We start from the raw sequence: 18,862 nt of genomic DNA on the forward strand, positions 1-18,862 counted from the left end.
GGCGACTGGTCAAGATCGCCATACGGACTGTCTTTCCTGTGCTGAGGCATCCTCCCGACTATGCCAAAATAGCTGTGAGGTGGGGCCCAGGATAGTATAGGGCCTGGTGCTAATTGGGTCGCTGGATAGATGGTATGAAGACAGGAGGTAGTTGCAAACTCAATTAAGTCAATGTGATATCATTTATCCTAGGTCTTCAGTATGGCTGAATATAAATTGATGACGTTATTCTCACTTAATAATGCCTATCTATGGAAAGGTTTTAACAAAACATTAAAATTCCTTTTTGCTCTAGAAAACTTCAACAGAATGACCTCCATCACATTGTTGTAAGAGTTGCTATTACTGGCTCAATAACAATTAACAATTAATGAAATTAAACCTTATACCACCCTCACTGCCCTATTCTAGGATTATGTAAAATAACATAATCAGGCAGAAGTTATAGCAGGGAAAGAGCAACAGAGAAGAGTTAGTAGAATATTAAATTACTAATTACGGTCTTCCTCATAAATAGTAATATCTTTATCACAACCCTCCAGTGAATGTTTATTACTGCAGTTTATGTGAATTCTTTTCTTAATAAAGACAGTACATTGGACAGTCAAATATAAAATATTATTGCATACATGTAAAATATATTCCAGATGATTTCAAATGCATAGAACATGTTAGGGTAAAATATCAAGTGAGTTTTTTTTCTAAGGGGATTGAGATGGTCAGTTACTTTATTAGGTTTGTGGTGATTTTTTTAAGAAGAGTATTTAAAGAGAATTTATAAAAAAAAAGTTTTTTAAAAAATCCATTATTTTGTTGAGCATTAGAGACAGATCATTGATCTGTGTCTGACAGACTCTAGATATTTGTTAATGTTGCCAATCTTGTCAAGAGCCAAGAACCTTTTTTTATGCTTGCTTTTTAAACATAAAATCATCAAACATGAAATAGACCAGGTATAGGCCACATTTACAAATATATTTTTCAAAATTATGAAGAACATTAACCTAACTATGCGCACAATGGCCCACATTCATTAATAATAGGGTATTTTTCACCAATGAAGTTAAAAAGGATAGCTAGCGCAATTTCGGCCTAATTTATTAAAAGGCGCACACCTCCTAATAAATCTATTGCATTTGAAATTGTCTGACTGTTTGAATTTCTTTTTAACCCTGCTATAGGCAGTCATATATATTTAACCTTTGCTTGATAAATAAATCTAAGAGTATGTTCACACAGGGCAGATTTGTTGCAGAAATTTCTGCAACTGAATATCTGTTCCATACATCTGAATTGTGGAGTTTCTGCAGCATATGCATGGTAATCTGCAAACCCAATTCATATATGTAAATGGGACAATTATAGAAATCTCTGCAACAAATCTGCAGACGTGTGAACGTACCATAAATGTTCATGCACAGCTTTTCTGGCTTGTTTTCTTTCTTTGAGTGAATTTGGCTCAATTTTGGATGCAACTTTTTAACCTATGCAATTCTTGCACCAAAACAGGCGTAAACTGAATAATAGATGTGGGCCAATGTTCTTGCGCTTTGAGATTTGGTGGATACAAAAAGCACGCTATTTATTTATATCTGTGTCCTGTATGCACTGTTTGTGCACTTTACAAACAATATTACAATGTGCAAGTAGATTATGTTTAATTAATGTTAGGCTCTGTTCACACTGCATTTGTAGAGTATGTCAGAAGGTTTACGTTTGGAAATACACCCGACTTATACCTTATACCTTATACGTAGCTTCCGATGTATGCCACTGTAGGCATACAGTAGCATACGTCATCTATAGACTCACATAATAAAAACTGTATACTGTGCAGTATCATTTTTTTGTAGATTGCCTCTATACAAAATAGCATAGTCAACCAAGCTATTCAATAGAGTTAGAAAAAAAAATGAATGACAATGCATCACTCCTTAACGTTTGTCAAAGGACACTCTTTTGGCATACATTGGGTCAATGTGGCCAGAGGCGGATCCCCATAGGTCCGTTATGGGCGGCCGCCCAGGGCCCGAGGCTCCAGGGGGCCCATGGCCGCCCAAAGACCACATTGCAGTTTTTTTTTTGCAGGCGGCGCGATGACGTCAGCGCGATGACGTCATCGCGACACTTGTGTCGTTCTGCTGGATGTGGCTTCATAAGAAGGGACCAGGCCTGCATCATCGGCGAAGAGGATGGTGCTAGACCCGGGACAGGTAAGTGTGGCACTAACTACAGAGGGGTGGCGCATCTACATGGGGGCTGGTGGGTGGTGCTATCTATAAGGGTGGTTTGGTACTATTTACAGTGGGGCTGTATGGCACTATCTACAGGGGGCTGTGTGGCGCTATCTATAAGGGGGGTGTGGCACTATTTACAGGGGTCTGTATGGCACTATCTCCAGCGGGTCAGTGTGCCACTATCTACAGGGGGGCTGTGTGAGGCACTATCTACAGGGAGTATGGGGCACTATCTACAGGGGTCTGTGTGGTGCTATTTATATGGGTGCTGTGTGTGTTGCTATCTACAAGAGTGTGTATGGCACTTTCTACAGGAGGTGGTGGCGCTATCTATGGCGGGGTGTAATGCTATCTACAGGGGCTGTGTGAAGCGCTATCTACAGGGATGTGTGTGAGTTGCGCTATCTATGGGGGGCTGTGTGTGATGCTATCTATAGGAGGATGTGTATGGCGCTATCTAAAGAGGTGTGTTTGGCGCTATCTACGGGGTGCACTGTGTATGTGGTGCTTTACTTTACAGTGTTTGAAACAATTATATTCAGGGGCACAGTTATTGGTGCTATTTTATTCAGCACTGTGTGTGGCACCATGATAATTTTATCTTCGTTTATAGGTGTGGAAATGTTGGAAAAGTGAGGAGCCGAAGACATCAGAGTGGCAAATTCTGCAGAAATGGGTCATGGTTGGGAGAAGTTTGCAAAGTTGTCAAGAAGTCTGGACCGGATGGAGAAGAAAATAGGAAAAAACTACTAGAATCTGAGAAGTTACCTGTGAAACACTGGATTTATAGAGAATCAGTCATCTCTTCTGACAAGTTTATTATAGGAAATCCTTGTATTTTGCAAGAAGTCTTTGTGCAGTCCAGGACTGATAGACACATTGGTGTTACCATCCTCCTTGTCGAGAGGATGTGTCCCTGCACAGTGTGATACTTTCAGTGATGGTTGGAGACTGTCAGTACGTAGGGACACAGCCCTTTGACAAGGAGAATCACAACACCTATTTGTTAATGCTTGCACAAAAAGGTAGTGTTAACAATAGTTACAGTGCAGCAGGGCAGCGGTGGAGAAGGGAGGCCTATGTTTGGGTAACAGCCCAGGGCCTATGGTCTACTTAATCCATCACTGAATGTGGCCTTATTGATATGTTGGGCATTTGCAGCAAGAGGTTTCCCAGTGCATACACTGAACATACACTGCAAATTGCCTAATTTATTAAATCCTGGAAATTTCATTAAAGGAAATGGGCAAACCCTATTTCTAATATTTTTTATGGTATTATGAGATTAGTTTCCTTTTAGACAATCTCATCTGAAGTTATGTATATTTGCAAAACAAACTAAATGCTCTGCCCTATTTGAAAGATATACACCTACTTGTATTTTCTTATGTTTGCCTTTTCCTTTTCTCACCTGCCAGTGAATATGACCACTTTGCCATGTTACGCCACTGGTGGTGCTCAAGACCGCAATACCAGACAATCGCTATCACATGGGTAAAGCACGCATCAATACTGAGAGAAAACAAGTTACTCACCAGTGTATGAGCAGAACCGAACACTGAAGGTAGTAGAAGATGGAGAAGATGCACAAATAGAGTGGAAGGCAGATAAATAGCATGCGAGCAGTTAACAGATGAGTAGACAGTGGACAAGAATTAACAGCACTAACTGACCCTATCTGAATACTATCCCACAGCAGGGTAACAGAACAGCTTGGCAGCAGACTAAACACACAGGAGAGGCAAACAATCCAGTGGAACTATTGATCCAAGGATACACATAAATCCACTATACAAAAAAGGACCTACAGGTCTCATAGTACAAACAAACACATAGACAAGCATGAGTAATTCAGACCTGAAGTGTATATATATAAGCCCAAGAAAAATACTTTGCCCTAATTAACCAGGCAAATCTAAACCATGACCAAATGCAGATTCAGACTAAAGACATTGCCTAGCAATGCCCAAACACAGAGATAACTGAAATTATTGATTAGTAGCAGTCCTTCTGCTAATCGTAACATTCCAGGCTGCATCTATTAGCCAAACATGTTCTGATGACTCCACTGTGTCCCAAAAGGTCTTCACATCAGGTGTGAAGCTGGCGATGTATGTGAATCTTTGCCCGGGAGAAGGAACACCTAGTGCAACGCCTATGGCCATGGACCGTCGGGATTACTCACCCCCCCCCCGACAGCCGCAGCCATGGGTTCGTGAGCGCTGGCCCGCTTCTCCCCCTCAGGAGACGTCAACGCTCACTTCTGCTTCATTCTACTGTGTCCCGTAGGGTGCGCGCGCACGCTCGTGCCCGGCCTTAAAGGGCCAGCGCGTGCATATGTAGAGAATCATTAATTAGCCCATACTTACCCTGGACTATAAGAAGGGACCTGCCCCTTCCTTCATTGCCTAAGCGTTGATGTGTTTACCCATGTTAGTCTTTTCAAATAGTCCCTTAGTGTTTTCAGTGCTCAGTGTTCCTGTACCTGCTACCTGTGTCCTGTATCCCGTGCTACCTTGTTCCTGTGCCTTAGAGAGTTAGAGTCGTGTTGTGCCACCGATCACGTCTGCTGTGTTACACCACGACTGGTGTCTGCTGCGAAGGTCCCATCCGAGCCTAACCATCGCTACTGTCTGAGCTACAACAGGTACACTTATTGGACTATAGATATTGGCTTGGTACACTGTTTGGCCAGCTGCTATCCCGCTACGACGGTATGGCCCAGTGGGTCCACATAATACCCACAGATCGTGACACCTAGCTACAACTTTGCTTTACAGAGTGCACGTAGTCTGTAAGTGTATGCTAGAGTATTTAGCATTCACTGTATTATTAAAGGTTTGGGTAGTGAACTGAAGGAGTGAGGACTGAGCAATCCTGGGACATGTATTCCCTCTAAACTTACCCTCTAAGTTTATGCCAACTGAACTCACCAGGGATGCAACGCACAGGAGAATCGCACAGAAAGAAAAGATTACAGCAGGGATGGAGCCAACAGGTACATTTCTGCCCATGAAATTAGTTCTACGCCTTATAATGTTTAAGTATAATTTTTATACAAGGCCTATATCTTATGTAATGCCCTTGTTGCCTGCAGCAGCCAATCAGAGGTCAGCTTTTATTTTCTCAACTGCACTGGAAAAAGGAAACATGGATTCTGATTGGTTGCCAAGACCAACAAGGAAATGTCTCCCCTTATTTGTTATACATGAGCTCTACTAGTTTGCAATAAAAAATTGAGAGCTGGATGTATGAATTTCTTCCATTATTAAAATGTATAGTATTTGACCCGACAGTTTTCTCAGAATAACCATTACTTGTCATCATTCATATTCTTCACAATTAAAGTAGTTATATAGTTTGATATAAATAGGGCTCAAATAACAGAATACATGATGTGCCCACAAACACCCTACTGTGCTGTTGCTAATTGGCATGCTATTGTCCGGCAGGAGCATTTAGTATAGACCGCTTCTGGTGCACAGTAACCTTCTTCACACCTTCCCCTCCCATGGGCACATAATTTTAAACTATGTGCAGATACATATTGCTATGTGTGCTGCCTTTATGGACAAATAGCATTTAAATAAATAGTCCCCCGATTCTCTAACTGTTTTAAAACATAACTCCTCTTCAACACACATATCAAATAAGACATTACATGTGAAATTCCTGAATCATAAAGGGTAAGCCATATAATGCAGTAAGGCTGAGTTCACACGACCTATTTTCAGACGTAAACGAGGCGTATTATGCCTCGTTTTACATCTGAAAATAGGGCTACAATACGTCGGCAAACATCTGGCCATTCATTTTAATGGGTTTGCCGACGTATTGTGCAGACGACCTGTAATTTACGCGTCGTCGTTTGACAGCTGTCAAACGACGACTCGTAAATTGACTGCCTCGGCAAAGAAGTGCAGGGCACTTCTTTGCAACGTAATTTGAGCCGTTCTTCATTGAACTCAATGAAGAGCAGCTCAAGATATACGAGCGTCACAGACGCCTCGTATATTACGATGAGGAGCATTTACGGCTGAAACGACGCAGCTGTTTTCTTCTGAAAACAGGCTGTCATTTCAGCCGTAAATGCCTGCTATCGTGTGAAACATACCCTAATGTTTTTTAAAAATAACCAAAATTGATGAGCAAAATAAATTCAAAGGGAATGAATTAATGACATTATTTAGAACAGGTTTTTATTATAAACAAATTTAAAAAAAACACTGGTGCTTTTTTTGTTCTTTTTGTTGCTATCCACATGCCAAAATCTTCAATTATTCCAGTTTTCACACTGGGCACTAAAGCAGTCACAATAGGCAGATGCTTCCTGTGTTCTGTAGCTCACTTGTCAGCTTTGCTGTATAGAAAGAATGAGCGGTGTCATCTCAATATCATTAGAGGGTGGATGGGTCAGTGATAGCTCCATTGTACTGCTGAAGGACTAGATAAGGCAGAACAGCAACATCATACATTAAAAAAATATTTAACCCCAACCCAAGTTTGCCCACTTAAGTTTTATGGCCTTTAGCATGGGCAAATATACAAGGGGGTCCCTAGCGCTAAGAAGCCCTCTCTGAACAAATGAATGAAAAAACATTGGGTTAATTTAAAAAAATGTTTACATTCACCACTAGGGGAACTTAATGCAAGCTGATTTATTATTGAGTTCAGTGAGAGTTGTATAAACCCCTATGTAGTGAGCTCCCTCTAGTGGCAGCTGCAGGAAGACATAATTGTATTATTTAGTTGTATGAAGTGAAGAAGGGGATTTGGAGCTCTGTATAAAAAAAAAAAGAGAACTCCAGCATCTATAGGAATGCTGTACTATTTAGAATAAATCACATTAAATTATAGGTACTATATACTATTCGGCCATAGACCACCACCATTAACCATTTTAAACCATCATACTAATATATAAAAGGCAAGTCATGTTGCCAACGACTCACTTCTTCTCTGTTTGCCTGCAGCATGGTGGAACCACTTGAAGCAGACATACAAAGTGCTAACTGTAACTGCTGAGGTACGGCTTCCCAGCCTGGCCCTCATCTCTCTGCATGTACTATTCTAAAGGTGCTGTGGGTTTAGTGTTGAAAATACTTGTGACAGGTTAACCTTAACCCCTTCCCGTCGTAAACAACTTTCAGATTTTAATTTTCGTATTTTCCTCCCCACCTTCCAAAATGAGGTCTTGATTTTTGCGGGACGAGTTGTCGTTTTTCGTAGCGCCATTTATTGTGCCATATAATGTACTAGGAAATGGGGAAAAAAATATTTGTGGGGTAGAAAATGAAATTTTTGTTTTTTGCGCCTTGTTTTTACAGGACTCACTGTGTCAGGTCCGTATATCAGGGTCACTCCCTTCTCCCTGTCATTTCACACCGAATAACCACCTCTGTAAATTGAAAGCTGAAGGCATGCCTGGAAAGAAGTAAACCAGCCAAAGGTGTTGATACACAGCTTCCCTTGATCAGACAAGGAGAGAACTGCCCTTTATTCAGAACAAAGAAACACACAGACAAAAGACATATGCCCCTCCCTAGAGATGTGGGACTTGCTTAAGTCCCATTGGCTCCTCAGCTGTAAGTTCTCCTGTACATTCTTCTGCACACTCCTCTTTGCATTCCAGGGGGCGGTGTTTTCCAGAGGTGTGTTATGCAGGCTCTTTGTGCTCCATGAATCCAATCTCTTTGTGTAATATACTGAATATATATATATATATATATATATATATATATATATATATATGTAAGGATAATATTTTTCAAACAATATACATGGTAATGATCCCTGACAGTCCCCCCTAAAAATATTATTATTCTATCCCTGAGTCTTGCCTATCAACCTACCACTGACCACTCGAACCAGGCGGGTAGGGGTTTTGGATTTCTTCACCAGCTTGAGACGAGCTACTCCTGATGAGTAACCCCCCTTTGTACCTGGACTTCCAAGGCTTCGGAGTGGTCCTAACTTTCCCTATTCTCCTCTGGATACAGGATGGTTGTCTTGGTATAATCGACAAACCGCTGCTGGTTGTAATATATATATATATATATATATATATATATATATATATATATATATATATATATAATTAATCCAGTCAACATTTTTGTTAATGGTACTAATTGTCGCACTGTCACTTACTGTCCTAAGGGACTTTTACCCCTGCAGATATAACAGGTCATGGGCAGCACAGTGACCTTCACTTCACACCTTCACATAAACTCCTCAGATTGTAATTTGCAGCATCGTGGCATATTTACACACATTATAATTATAAACCTCAGACATTATAAACAATAGGGCCTCAACTAATAACATAATGCTATCATCAATCTCATGCTATCACCCTCAGGTTTCGGGTCCCATCAGTTCATTGCCAGTCCTGTACATCATCGTCCCCTTCTTCTCCTGTCTTCTGCTCTTCACTGACTGTCACCCTCAGGGTAACCCACACAATTGTGGAGTCAGACTACATTGGTGTCCAGTGGGGGAGTTATTATTACCCCCTCCTAGCCACTTACTTATCAAAACACTTGATACTGCTGACGGATTCACTCAGGTCTTTGGTCTTTACTTTGATCTTTGCTGATGTCATCAGGACTTGGTTTGGTCCTTCTCATCTGTCAGACACCGTCTCCTTTAGTTTACGTCACCAGGCTGTACATAGCACCTCATACTGTGAGCCTGGAGTGAGATCCCACGTAGGCGGATTAGTGGAGTTGTATTGTGACTATCACAAACCCTCCGCATCTGTACTCTTCCTCTGGCAAGTTACTTGTCTGGGCGGCTGCTTAGAATTGTGACACTGCCGTCAGTTCATGATAAACGCGTTGTACTGGCTCAGGCTGCGCCTGCCGCACCTCAGTGATGGAGTTCATCGTGTTAAAAGTCTTTTAGTTCATATTTACTGGCACTTGCTGGGGACCCCCAACTCTTGTTAATTGTTAAAATAAATACTAATCTGGTGATAACATCATCCGCATACATTATAAACGTTGTTCTAAGTACATACAATAATGTCAGGCCCTCAAATGACATCAAACACCTTTATATAAGGAAAAAAAACTTCTCTGTTACAATGGACAGGGCACCTAGAAGATGTGTAATTACTGGGTACATTTCATTTGCACTTGGTGATACTTTTTCAGCAGGATTTGTACCTTAATCTCAGCTGATTGCCTAGAACATCTCCACCTCACGGAAACATACACAGATTCCACATGTTTATCTGACAAGTGTCTCAAACCAATTTTTTCTTACTCTAATCTGGTTCGTTCTACCTGGGAAGGCCTCTCAAGGTCGGTTCTCTTTGTGGGAGGCGGATATGATAAGATTGGCACCGGTCTGCCAGGACTGTTCTGTAGGCAAATCAAACAGCTCTAACAGAATTTAGCAGCAACAGCTGTAAAGCCTGAAACATACCAATTAGATCTTACCACGTCGATACTTGCAGTCTTGGGGCATATGTGAGGTCATACACCATCAATACAAGGGCTATCAAGAATGCATTGGGCGCTACCGGTTTACCTTCCTTTATCCGTCCACATTCTGCCATAATCTGGTTCTCACGCCTTCCGCTCCCAGTTGGACTCTTCTTGTGAAGAACAAGCTTTTCATAGCCTAATCAGTAATTGATCTTAATCAGATAATTAACTTGAAGAAAAACATTAACAATAACAGATTTATGTTAAACGTTCAGACTGGTCAGTAACTAAAACTGATACCTACAAACTGATTCCTCTTTTCTTATATATATCTATACATACACATATACACTGCACAGAATTCTCTGCTCTAAAATTTCCCTTTCACAACAAAAACAAAAATAAACAAATAAAAATGTTTTCAAATGGGAATATTCCGCTTCTGTACCTTTTATCTGACACATCCAACAGTCCAATGCTGAGGCTGGTCTAGAACTTTACATAAAACTTAACCTCAGTATTTAATATTCCCACAACACTTCTTAAATACAGTTATTAAACAAACTAACTTTGGGATAACACTGTTCCCCTGTCACTTACACACAACGTCTGCAGTGGGGAAGATACGGGCCGGGCTTCAGGCCCCCCTGAGAACAGGTCTACACATATACGAGCACATTGTCATACACTTCTACCTCGGGTAGTTGTATGTTCTGCAGTCGCTGGGACAGGTAATCTGGCCGGGGTGCACTTTTCACAGGTAGCTTTGCTGTTTTACCTATGTCATGCTGTGCGCACATCATGCCGGCTGCTACAAACCTAGTGGTGGCATTATTGTATCCAGGGACAAGGCAATTTACTGACACCTGACTGCACATATCCTTGTTGTCAGGTCTGTCGTCTCTCGCTCTCTCAATTGGCTTACCCAATAATCCAATAAAGTTCCTACTACCAATGGGCCCATAATTGTGGGCGATGCCAAAAGCGTACCTAGAGTCAGTGTAAATGTCGGCCGTCTTACCTTCTGCCAGGTTACAGCCTCAGCGAGCACCTCCAGCTCCGCTCCTTGAGATGAACAAGAAGGTGAGAGTGGTTTCTGGATGATTTACCTGGTGCCTCGTATCCTGTCTTGTACATACTGTATGAAGTATTTCTACATTACAAATTGACATTAAAAACCCATGTCACATATAGATAGAACATCTCAAAGGGGTGGCGTCTTCATCCTCTAAAATAAAACCAAATGTTATACACTTCTCCACACTCATCTGATAATCCAGAACACTTTGAAAATTTCACTTTTATCAGGGTCTGTAAATACTTGATTAATACAAAAACAAATAAAAATAAACAATTCCTAAAAACTTTACATCAAATTAACAATGTCCAGACAATTTTTTCTCTTTGCCTTCTCCCCCCTCTAAATCTGTAAAGACTCATCTGTGAGTGACGTCACCTCCTGTGTAAATTTGCTGGAGGGGGGTGGTCTTTTACACAATACCTCATATTGGGTGGAGACTACAGCACAGCTTGCCCAGTGCCATATTTACTGTTCTGGAAGGATCTGGAACCATCTACACAGAAAAACCTCAAAATTTAGGTTACTCTCATACACATTTAATCTGGATTACTCATTGGGGTCTCATACACATTTTGTAGATCTCCTGAAACCAAATTCATTAATTCAAAACAAACCAAAATTGTACCTGATCAGTTCCTTCACCATTCCCCCCTTTGTGGACTCTGCGAAAGTAATGTAGCAGAGTTCAAAACTACATCAAAACATAACAAAGTCGGGCACTAGTTTAACCCCCTGTAATGTACAACAGCCTGAAACAAAAATGACTTTTTCCTGACGAAAATACATTTTATCTTTACAATGACATAACTCATGTGTGAAATCAAAAACAAAACAATTGTAATTAGTTATTCAATAAAACAGAAAATATTATATCTGATAACATTAATTACTGCAAACCAATAAACTGTATATAAAAATAGGGAACGGTGGGGGGCACACACATTTTCAAAACCCCGTGTCTCACAGTATCTGTAGTTTAATACATCTGAATTAACATCAAAACACATTAAATCTGATCACATCATAACACATAAATATCGTAACTTTTATAAACAACAGCGCACGCGCAAAGATAAGAAATGTATTTAGGTTTGTAGACATTACTGATATATAAATATCTATCAGTGCAATATTGTAATCCCTTTGTCTCATCAGCCCTGCAGACTGCACCCAGTCAGCCCCCCCTCCTCCTCCCAAACACAGCATACTACAGGGGGGAGGGGGTCACACACTCACCCCTCACAGCTTCTAGTCTCACAATCTTAACACTTTCAATGCCGGCAAAACAACATATGTATCTGCAATCATTCATCACACCATTGTATAGGAATTATCTACGTTCAAAACATCAAACACATAATCTGTAACAGTCCAATCTGTCAGCCACCATCTCTATATTATGATGACGTGTTGTTTCATCAGTGAACAGCGTCCCGCACACTAGAATGGAACCTAAAAATAGAAAAGACACTGCAGCATGTGCTACAAATGACAAAATTAACAAGGCGATTATTTCATACAGATTTGGTTGGGCCGGTCGTGGCCTCATCAGGGGCAGGGGGGGCAGCCTCTCCCATTGGAAACACAGTGTGCAGCTGTGAGGGGGGGTTTCCCGCCCACAATGAGGACAAACTCAACATGAGGTACGGGCGCCATTACCGGGCGTCGGCTGGTCCTGTGTTTTCAAATACATATAACATACAATACCTTTCTTATTCCTAACTTTCGCTTCACCAAATCATGAATAGGATCGGGTGATCCTGATGATTTGAATATGGACCGTATACCATCCATTCTAACAGTCTATATTATACACGTAATTTATATAACACTCTTTGGTCTATAACTCTCTGACCTGGTTAATATATATATTACCCACGACTTATCACACAACTTAACAGTTTTTTTTTTATCAGTTTATACACCCCGCATGTGCCTTATCGCATGACTTATCAGTGTTTCATCATTTTATACACCCCTCGTATGCCTTATCACACGACTTATCAGTGTTTTTTATCAGTTTATACACCCCGCGTATGCCTTATAACACGACTTATCAGTGTTTTTTTTTATCAGTTTATACACCCCGCATGTGCCTTATCGCATGACTTATCAGTTTTTTTGTACAAGACAGGTTATAATACTATCCACGACATATCACACATGTATATCGTGCCCGCGTATTTTCTATCTAGTCCCTAATTACCCAGAGGATGGTTAGTCGGGCGCGACTAAAGTCTCACAGGTTTTCGACCTCACAGCGGAAAATATCACCTCTGTCGCCTGAGATAATCCAGGAAATCAACAAAAGAGTTCTACAGATCGCCACAAGACTGTCCACTAGCACAGATAAGTCGAAGATTTATAAATTCAACTGACTTACCGTGCTTGTGGAGGTGATCAAATTCCTTATCAGTGGGCAATACTGGGTCCTCTGTTTCACCCTGTGATTGTTAGTTATCCGGATTTTGATATTCCCTCGAGTGAGGTCCCTGTCGGACGCCAAAAATGTCAGGTCCGTATATCAGGGTCACTCCCTTCTCCCTGTTATTTCACACCGAATAACCACCTCTGTAAATTGAAAGCTGAAGACATGCCTGGAAAGAAGTAAACCAGCAAAAGGTGTTGGTACACAGCTTCCCTTGATCAGACAAGGAGAGAACTGCCCTTTATTCAGAACAAAGAAACACACAGAGAAAAGACACATGCCCCTCCCTAGAGATGTGGTGTAATGACGGGGGTTGGGACACAGACAAGTGAGCCCTAATCTACCCGCCACTCAGTCCCTGCCTACTTGCAACGACCCGCCCTAGGTGACGGGGTACAACTGGGCGACGGTCCCTACGCTCAATAAGTGCACGACAGACAAACAGACAAGGGTACACAGAGCTAGGGGGAGAAAGGGGCAGTTGCCCACAGCAACACCGTGAGCAACAAGAGAAGTGAACTAGCCGAGTCAAACCAGGAGAGTACGAGGTGCCAAACGCAGAGCAGAAGAGTAGTAAACAAGCCGAGTCAAACCAGGAGTGTACGAGGAACCAAACGGAGAGCAGGAGAGTAGTCAGCAAGCCGGGGTCAATATGAAGCAAGGACAATAGTACAAGAAGCTGCAGCAGGGCCAGGAAACCAAACGAGAAGAATCACAAGCAAAGGAGGAACAGGAAAGGCAGGTATAAATAGACAGAGGGCGGGAGCTAGCTCCGTCTGGCCAGGCTGTGATAGGTTCTCCCACTCCTAAGCCTGCCCCCCTGAGTGGTGGAAGATGGAGTCAGTCTCACAGACATAGAAGCAGGTGCAGACTGATTATCTATGGGCGTTAACCCCGAAGCTGTGCCTGGCAGATCCTTTACAGTACCCCCCCCCCCTTTTATGAGGGGCCACCAGACCCTTACTAAGTGGACCTGGTTTACTGGGGAAACGAAGGTGAAACCTCCTGACCAATATCCCAGCGTGAACATCCCGAGCAGGTACCCAAGTCCTCTCCTCAGGCCCGTATCCTCTCCAATGGACCAGGTACTGGAGGGAGCCTTGGACCATCCTGCTGTCCACAATCTTGGCCACCTCGAATTCTGCCCCCTCAGGGGTGAGAACAGGGACCGGAGGTTTCCTCGAGGGAGCCAAGGACGGGGAGCAGCGTTTAAGGAGGGAGGCATGGAACACGTCGTATACTCGAAAAGATGGGGGCAACTCCAGTCGGAAGGAGACAGGATTGCTGACTTCAATGACCTTGTACGGCCCTATAAACCGGGGAGCAAACTTCTTAGAAGGGACCTTAAGGCGCAAATTTTTAGACGATAGCCACACCTGATCCCCGACTATAAACAAGGGGTTAGCAGAACGTTTTCTATCTGCCTGAGTTTTTTGTATGCTCTGGGACGCCTCTAGGTTCTTCTGAATCTGAGCCCAGACTGTGCACAGTTCTCGATGAACGACCTCTACCTCGGTATTGTTGGAACTACCAGGTGAAACGGAAGAGAACCGTGGATTAAACCCAAAATTACAGAAAAAGGGGGAGACCCCTGACGAGTTACTGAACCGGTTATTAAGGGAAAATTCGGCGAAGGGAATGAATGAGACCCAATCATATTGACAGTCAGAGATAAAACACCTTAAATATTGTTCTAGAGACTGATTAGTCCTCTCAGTTTGGCCATTAGTTTCAGGATGGAAAGCAGAGGAGAAGGACAGATCAATCTCCAACTTTTAACAAAAGGCTCTCCAAAACTATGAAACAAATTATACCTCTCTATCAGAAACAATATTGACAGGGACCCCATGGAGACGCAGGATGTGTTTGACAAACAAGGTAGCTAACGTCTTAGCATTGGGTAGTTTCTTGAGGGGCACAAAATGGCACATCTTACTGAAGCGGTCTACTACAACCCACACGACCGACTTGCCTTGAGATGGAGGCAAATCGGTGATAAAATCCATGGAGATATGGGTCCAAGGTCTCTGGGGAATGGGCAAAGAACATAGTAAGCCCGCTGGTCGGGACCTGGGAGTCTTGGACCTAGCACAAACTTCACAAGTGGCGACGTAGGCCTTAACGTCTTTAGGCAACCCAGGCCACCAATAGTTTCTGGCAATGAGGTGCTTGGTACCCAGGATGCCTGGATGGCCAGATAGTGCAGAGTCATGATTTTCCCTAAGTACCCTTAGCCGGAATTGCAGGGGAACAAACAGCTTGTTCTCAGGAAGGTTCCCGTGAGCTGAACCTTGATCAGCCGCAATTTCAGAGACTAAATCAGAATCAATAGCAGAAATGATTATACCTGGAGGCAAAATACAAGCAGGATCTTCCTCCGAAGGAGGGCTGGCCATGAAGCTATCTGACAGTGCATCAGCCTTAACATTTTTTGACCCAGCCCTATAGGTAACCACAAAGTTGAATCTGGTAAAAAATAACGCCCAACGAGCTTGTCTCAGGTTTAGCCTCTGGGCAGATTCTAGGAAAACCAGATTCTTGTGGTCGGTAAGGACCGTTACATGGTGCATAGCCCCCTCCAGGAAGTGGCACCGCTCTTCAAATGCCCATTTAATGGCTAAGAGTTCACGGTTGCCAATATCATAGTTACTCTCAGTGGGTAAAAACTTCCTGGAGAAGTAGGCACAGGGACGGAGATGGGTGAGGGACCTGGTACCCTGGGAAAAGACAGCCCCCACTCCCACCTCGGACGCGTCAACCTCCACGATAAATGGCTCCATTTGGTTGGGCTGAACCAGCACCGGGGCCGAGATAAAGCACTTCTTAAGGACCTCAAAAGCTTGGACAGCCTCAGGAGGCCAGTAGAGGAGATCAGCACCTTTGCGAGTGAGATCCGTAAGAGGCTTAGCAATGACCGAGAAGTTAGCAATAAACCTCCTGTAATAATTAGCGAACCCCAAGAAGCACTGTAACGCCTTCAGGGAGGCAGATTGGACCCATTCCGCCACAGCCTGGACCTTGGCATGGTCCATGCGGAATTCATGAGGAGTGAGGATTTGGCCCAAAAATGGTATCTCCTGCACCCCAAACACACATTTTTCGGTCTTAGCATACAGTTTGTTTTCTCGAAGGACCTGGAGCACCTTCCTGACATGCTCAATGTGGGAGGACCAGTCCTTGGAAAACACAAGTATGTCATCAAGGTACACTACAAGAAATACTCCCAGGTAGTCTCTTAAAATCTCATTTATGAAATTCTGGAAGACCGCAGCAGCATTACACTACCCAAAGGGCATGATGAGGTATTCGAAATGACCTTCGGGCGTGTTAAACGCAGTCTTCCACTCATCCCCCTCTTTGATGGGGATAAGGTTATACGCCCCCCGTAGATCAAACTTAGAGAAACATTGGGCCCCCTGAACCTGATTGAAGAGATCAGGAATCAAAGGAAGGGGGTTCCTTACAGTGACCTTATTCAAGTTCCGGTAGTCGATGCACGGCCTAAGACCACCATCCTTCTTCCCTACGAAGAAGAAGCCAGCACCTACCGGAGAAGTAGAGGGGCGAATGTAACCCTTGGCCAGGCATTCCTGGATATACTCTCTCATGGCTTCACGTTCGGGACAAGAGAGATTAAATATGTTATGGCAGGAAGGAGGTGAAGGGAACAAGTGAGCCCTAATCTACCCACCGCCCTGTCCCTGCCTACTTGCAACGACCCGCCCTAGGCGACGGGGTACAACTTGGCGGCGGTCCCTACGCTGACTAAGTGCAAGGGGATACAAACAGGGAACAAGCAAGGGAAGGGGCAGTAGCCCACGGAACACCGTGAGGAAACGGAGTGGTGAACGAGCCAGTCAGGATCAGGATGTAGTGGAGTATACAAACGCAGAGCACGGAGCAAGAAGCAAGCCAGGGGCAGAGCAAAGCAGGATAAGCGGGAACTGAAGCAAGGCAGAAGCACGGCAGAAGCAGGCTGGAGCAAGGCAGCAGTGGGGCCAGGAATCCAAGAAGAATAACAAGCAATGAGGAAGAGAAAACGGCAGGTATAAATGGACAGGGGGCGGAGCTAACTCCGACTGACCAGGCCGCGATAGGCTCTCCCACTCCTGAGCCTGCCACCCTGATTGGTGGGAGCTGGTGTCAGTCTAAGAGGTCTGGCCTCAGGTGTCGACTGATTAATCCTGGGAGTATCCACAGACGTAGTGCCTGGAAGATCCTTTACAAAATATCCTACCCTTAGGGAGCTTAGCTCCTGGTACCAAATTGATTGCGCAATCATATTCTCTATGAGGAGGTAACAATTCGGAGGCCTCCTTAGAGAAAACATCGGCGAAGTCCTGAACAAACTCAGGTAGCGTGTTCACCACCTCAGGGGGAGAAATAGAATTAACAGAAAAACATGACGTCAAGCATTCATTACCCCACTTGGTAAGGTACCCAGAATTCCAGTCAAACGTGGGATTATGCAACTGCAACCAGGGAAGGCCTAAAACCAAATCGGACGATAATCCCTGCATTAACAGTGCAGAGCACTGCTCCAAATGCATGGAGCCAACAAGGAGTTCAAAAACAGGGGTATGCTGTGTAAAATAACCATTAGCAAGAGGAGTGGAGTCGATACCCACTACCGGGACAGGTTTAGGCAAATCAATCAAAGGCATAGCTAGAGACATAGCAAATTCCACAGACATGATATTAGAAGAAGACACTGAATCGACGAAGGCACTGCCGGTAGCAGACCTACCACCAAAAGAGACCTGAAAGGGAAGCAAGATTTTATTACATTTCATATTTACGGCAAATACCTGTGCGCCCAAGTGACCTCCCCGATGATCACTTAGGCGCGGAAGTTCTCCGGCTGCATTCTTACGCTTAGGACAGTTGTTCACTTGATGCTTGACATCCCCACAGTAGAAGCAGAGACCATTCTTCCTGCGGAAATCTCTACGTTGTTGGGGGGACACGGAGGCCCCGAGTTGCATAGGTACCTCTGAGTCTTCCGGGGAGGAACGAAGCAACGGAACCTCGGGAGGCATCATGGGGGAGTCAGAGGAGAAAACATCACGACGTTCAAGTCGTCGTTCCCTGAGACGTCGGTCAAGTCGTACCGCTAAAGCCATAACCTGGTCTAGGGAGTCAGAAGAGGGATAACTAACTAGCAGATCTTTCAGGGCGTTCGGTAGACCCAACCTAAACTGGCACCTTAAGGCAGGGTCATTTAACCGAGAAGCTACGCACCACTTCCTAAAGTCAGAGCAATACTCCTCAACAGGTCTCTTACCCTGACGTAAGGTCACCAGCTGACTCTCGGCAAAAGCAGTCTTGTCAGTCTCGTCATAGATGAGTCCGAGAGCAGAAAAGAAAAGTTCAATGGAGGAAAATTCAGGGGCGTCAGGAGCCAAGGAGAAGGCCCATTCTTGGGGCCCTTCCTGGAGCCGGGACATAATTATACCCACCCGCTGGCTCTCAGAACCTGAGGAGTGGGGCTTCAAACGAAAATAGAGCCTACAACTCTCCTGAAAGGAGAGAAAAGTCTTCCGGTCCCCTGAGAACCGGTCGGGCAACTTGAGGTGTGGTTCAAGAGGTGAGGTGAGGGGGACTACCATGGTAGCATCAGGCTGGTTGACCCCCTGAGCCAGGGCCTGGACCTGTAGGGAGAGACCCTGCATTTGCTGAGCCA

Source organism: Rhinoderma darwinii, chromosome 8 (assembly GCF_050947455.1).
Source record: "Rhinoderma darwinii isolate aRhiDar2 chromosome 8, aRhiDar2.hap1, whole genome shotgun sequence".
Classification (NCBI taxonomy): domain Eukaryota; kingdom Metazoa; phylum Chordata; class Amphibia; order Anura; family Rhinodermatidae; genus Rhinoderma; species Rhinoderma darwinii.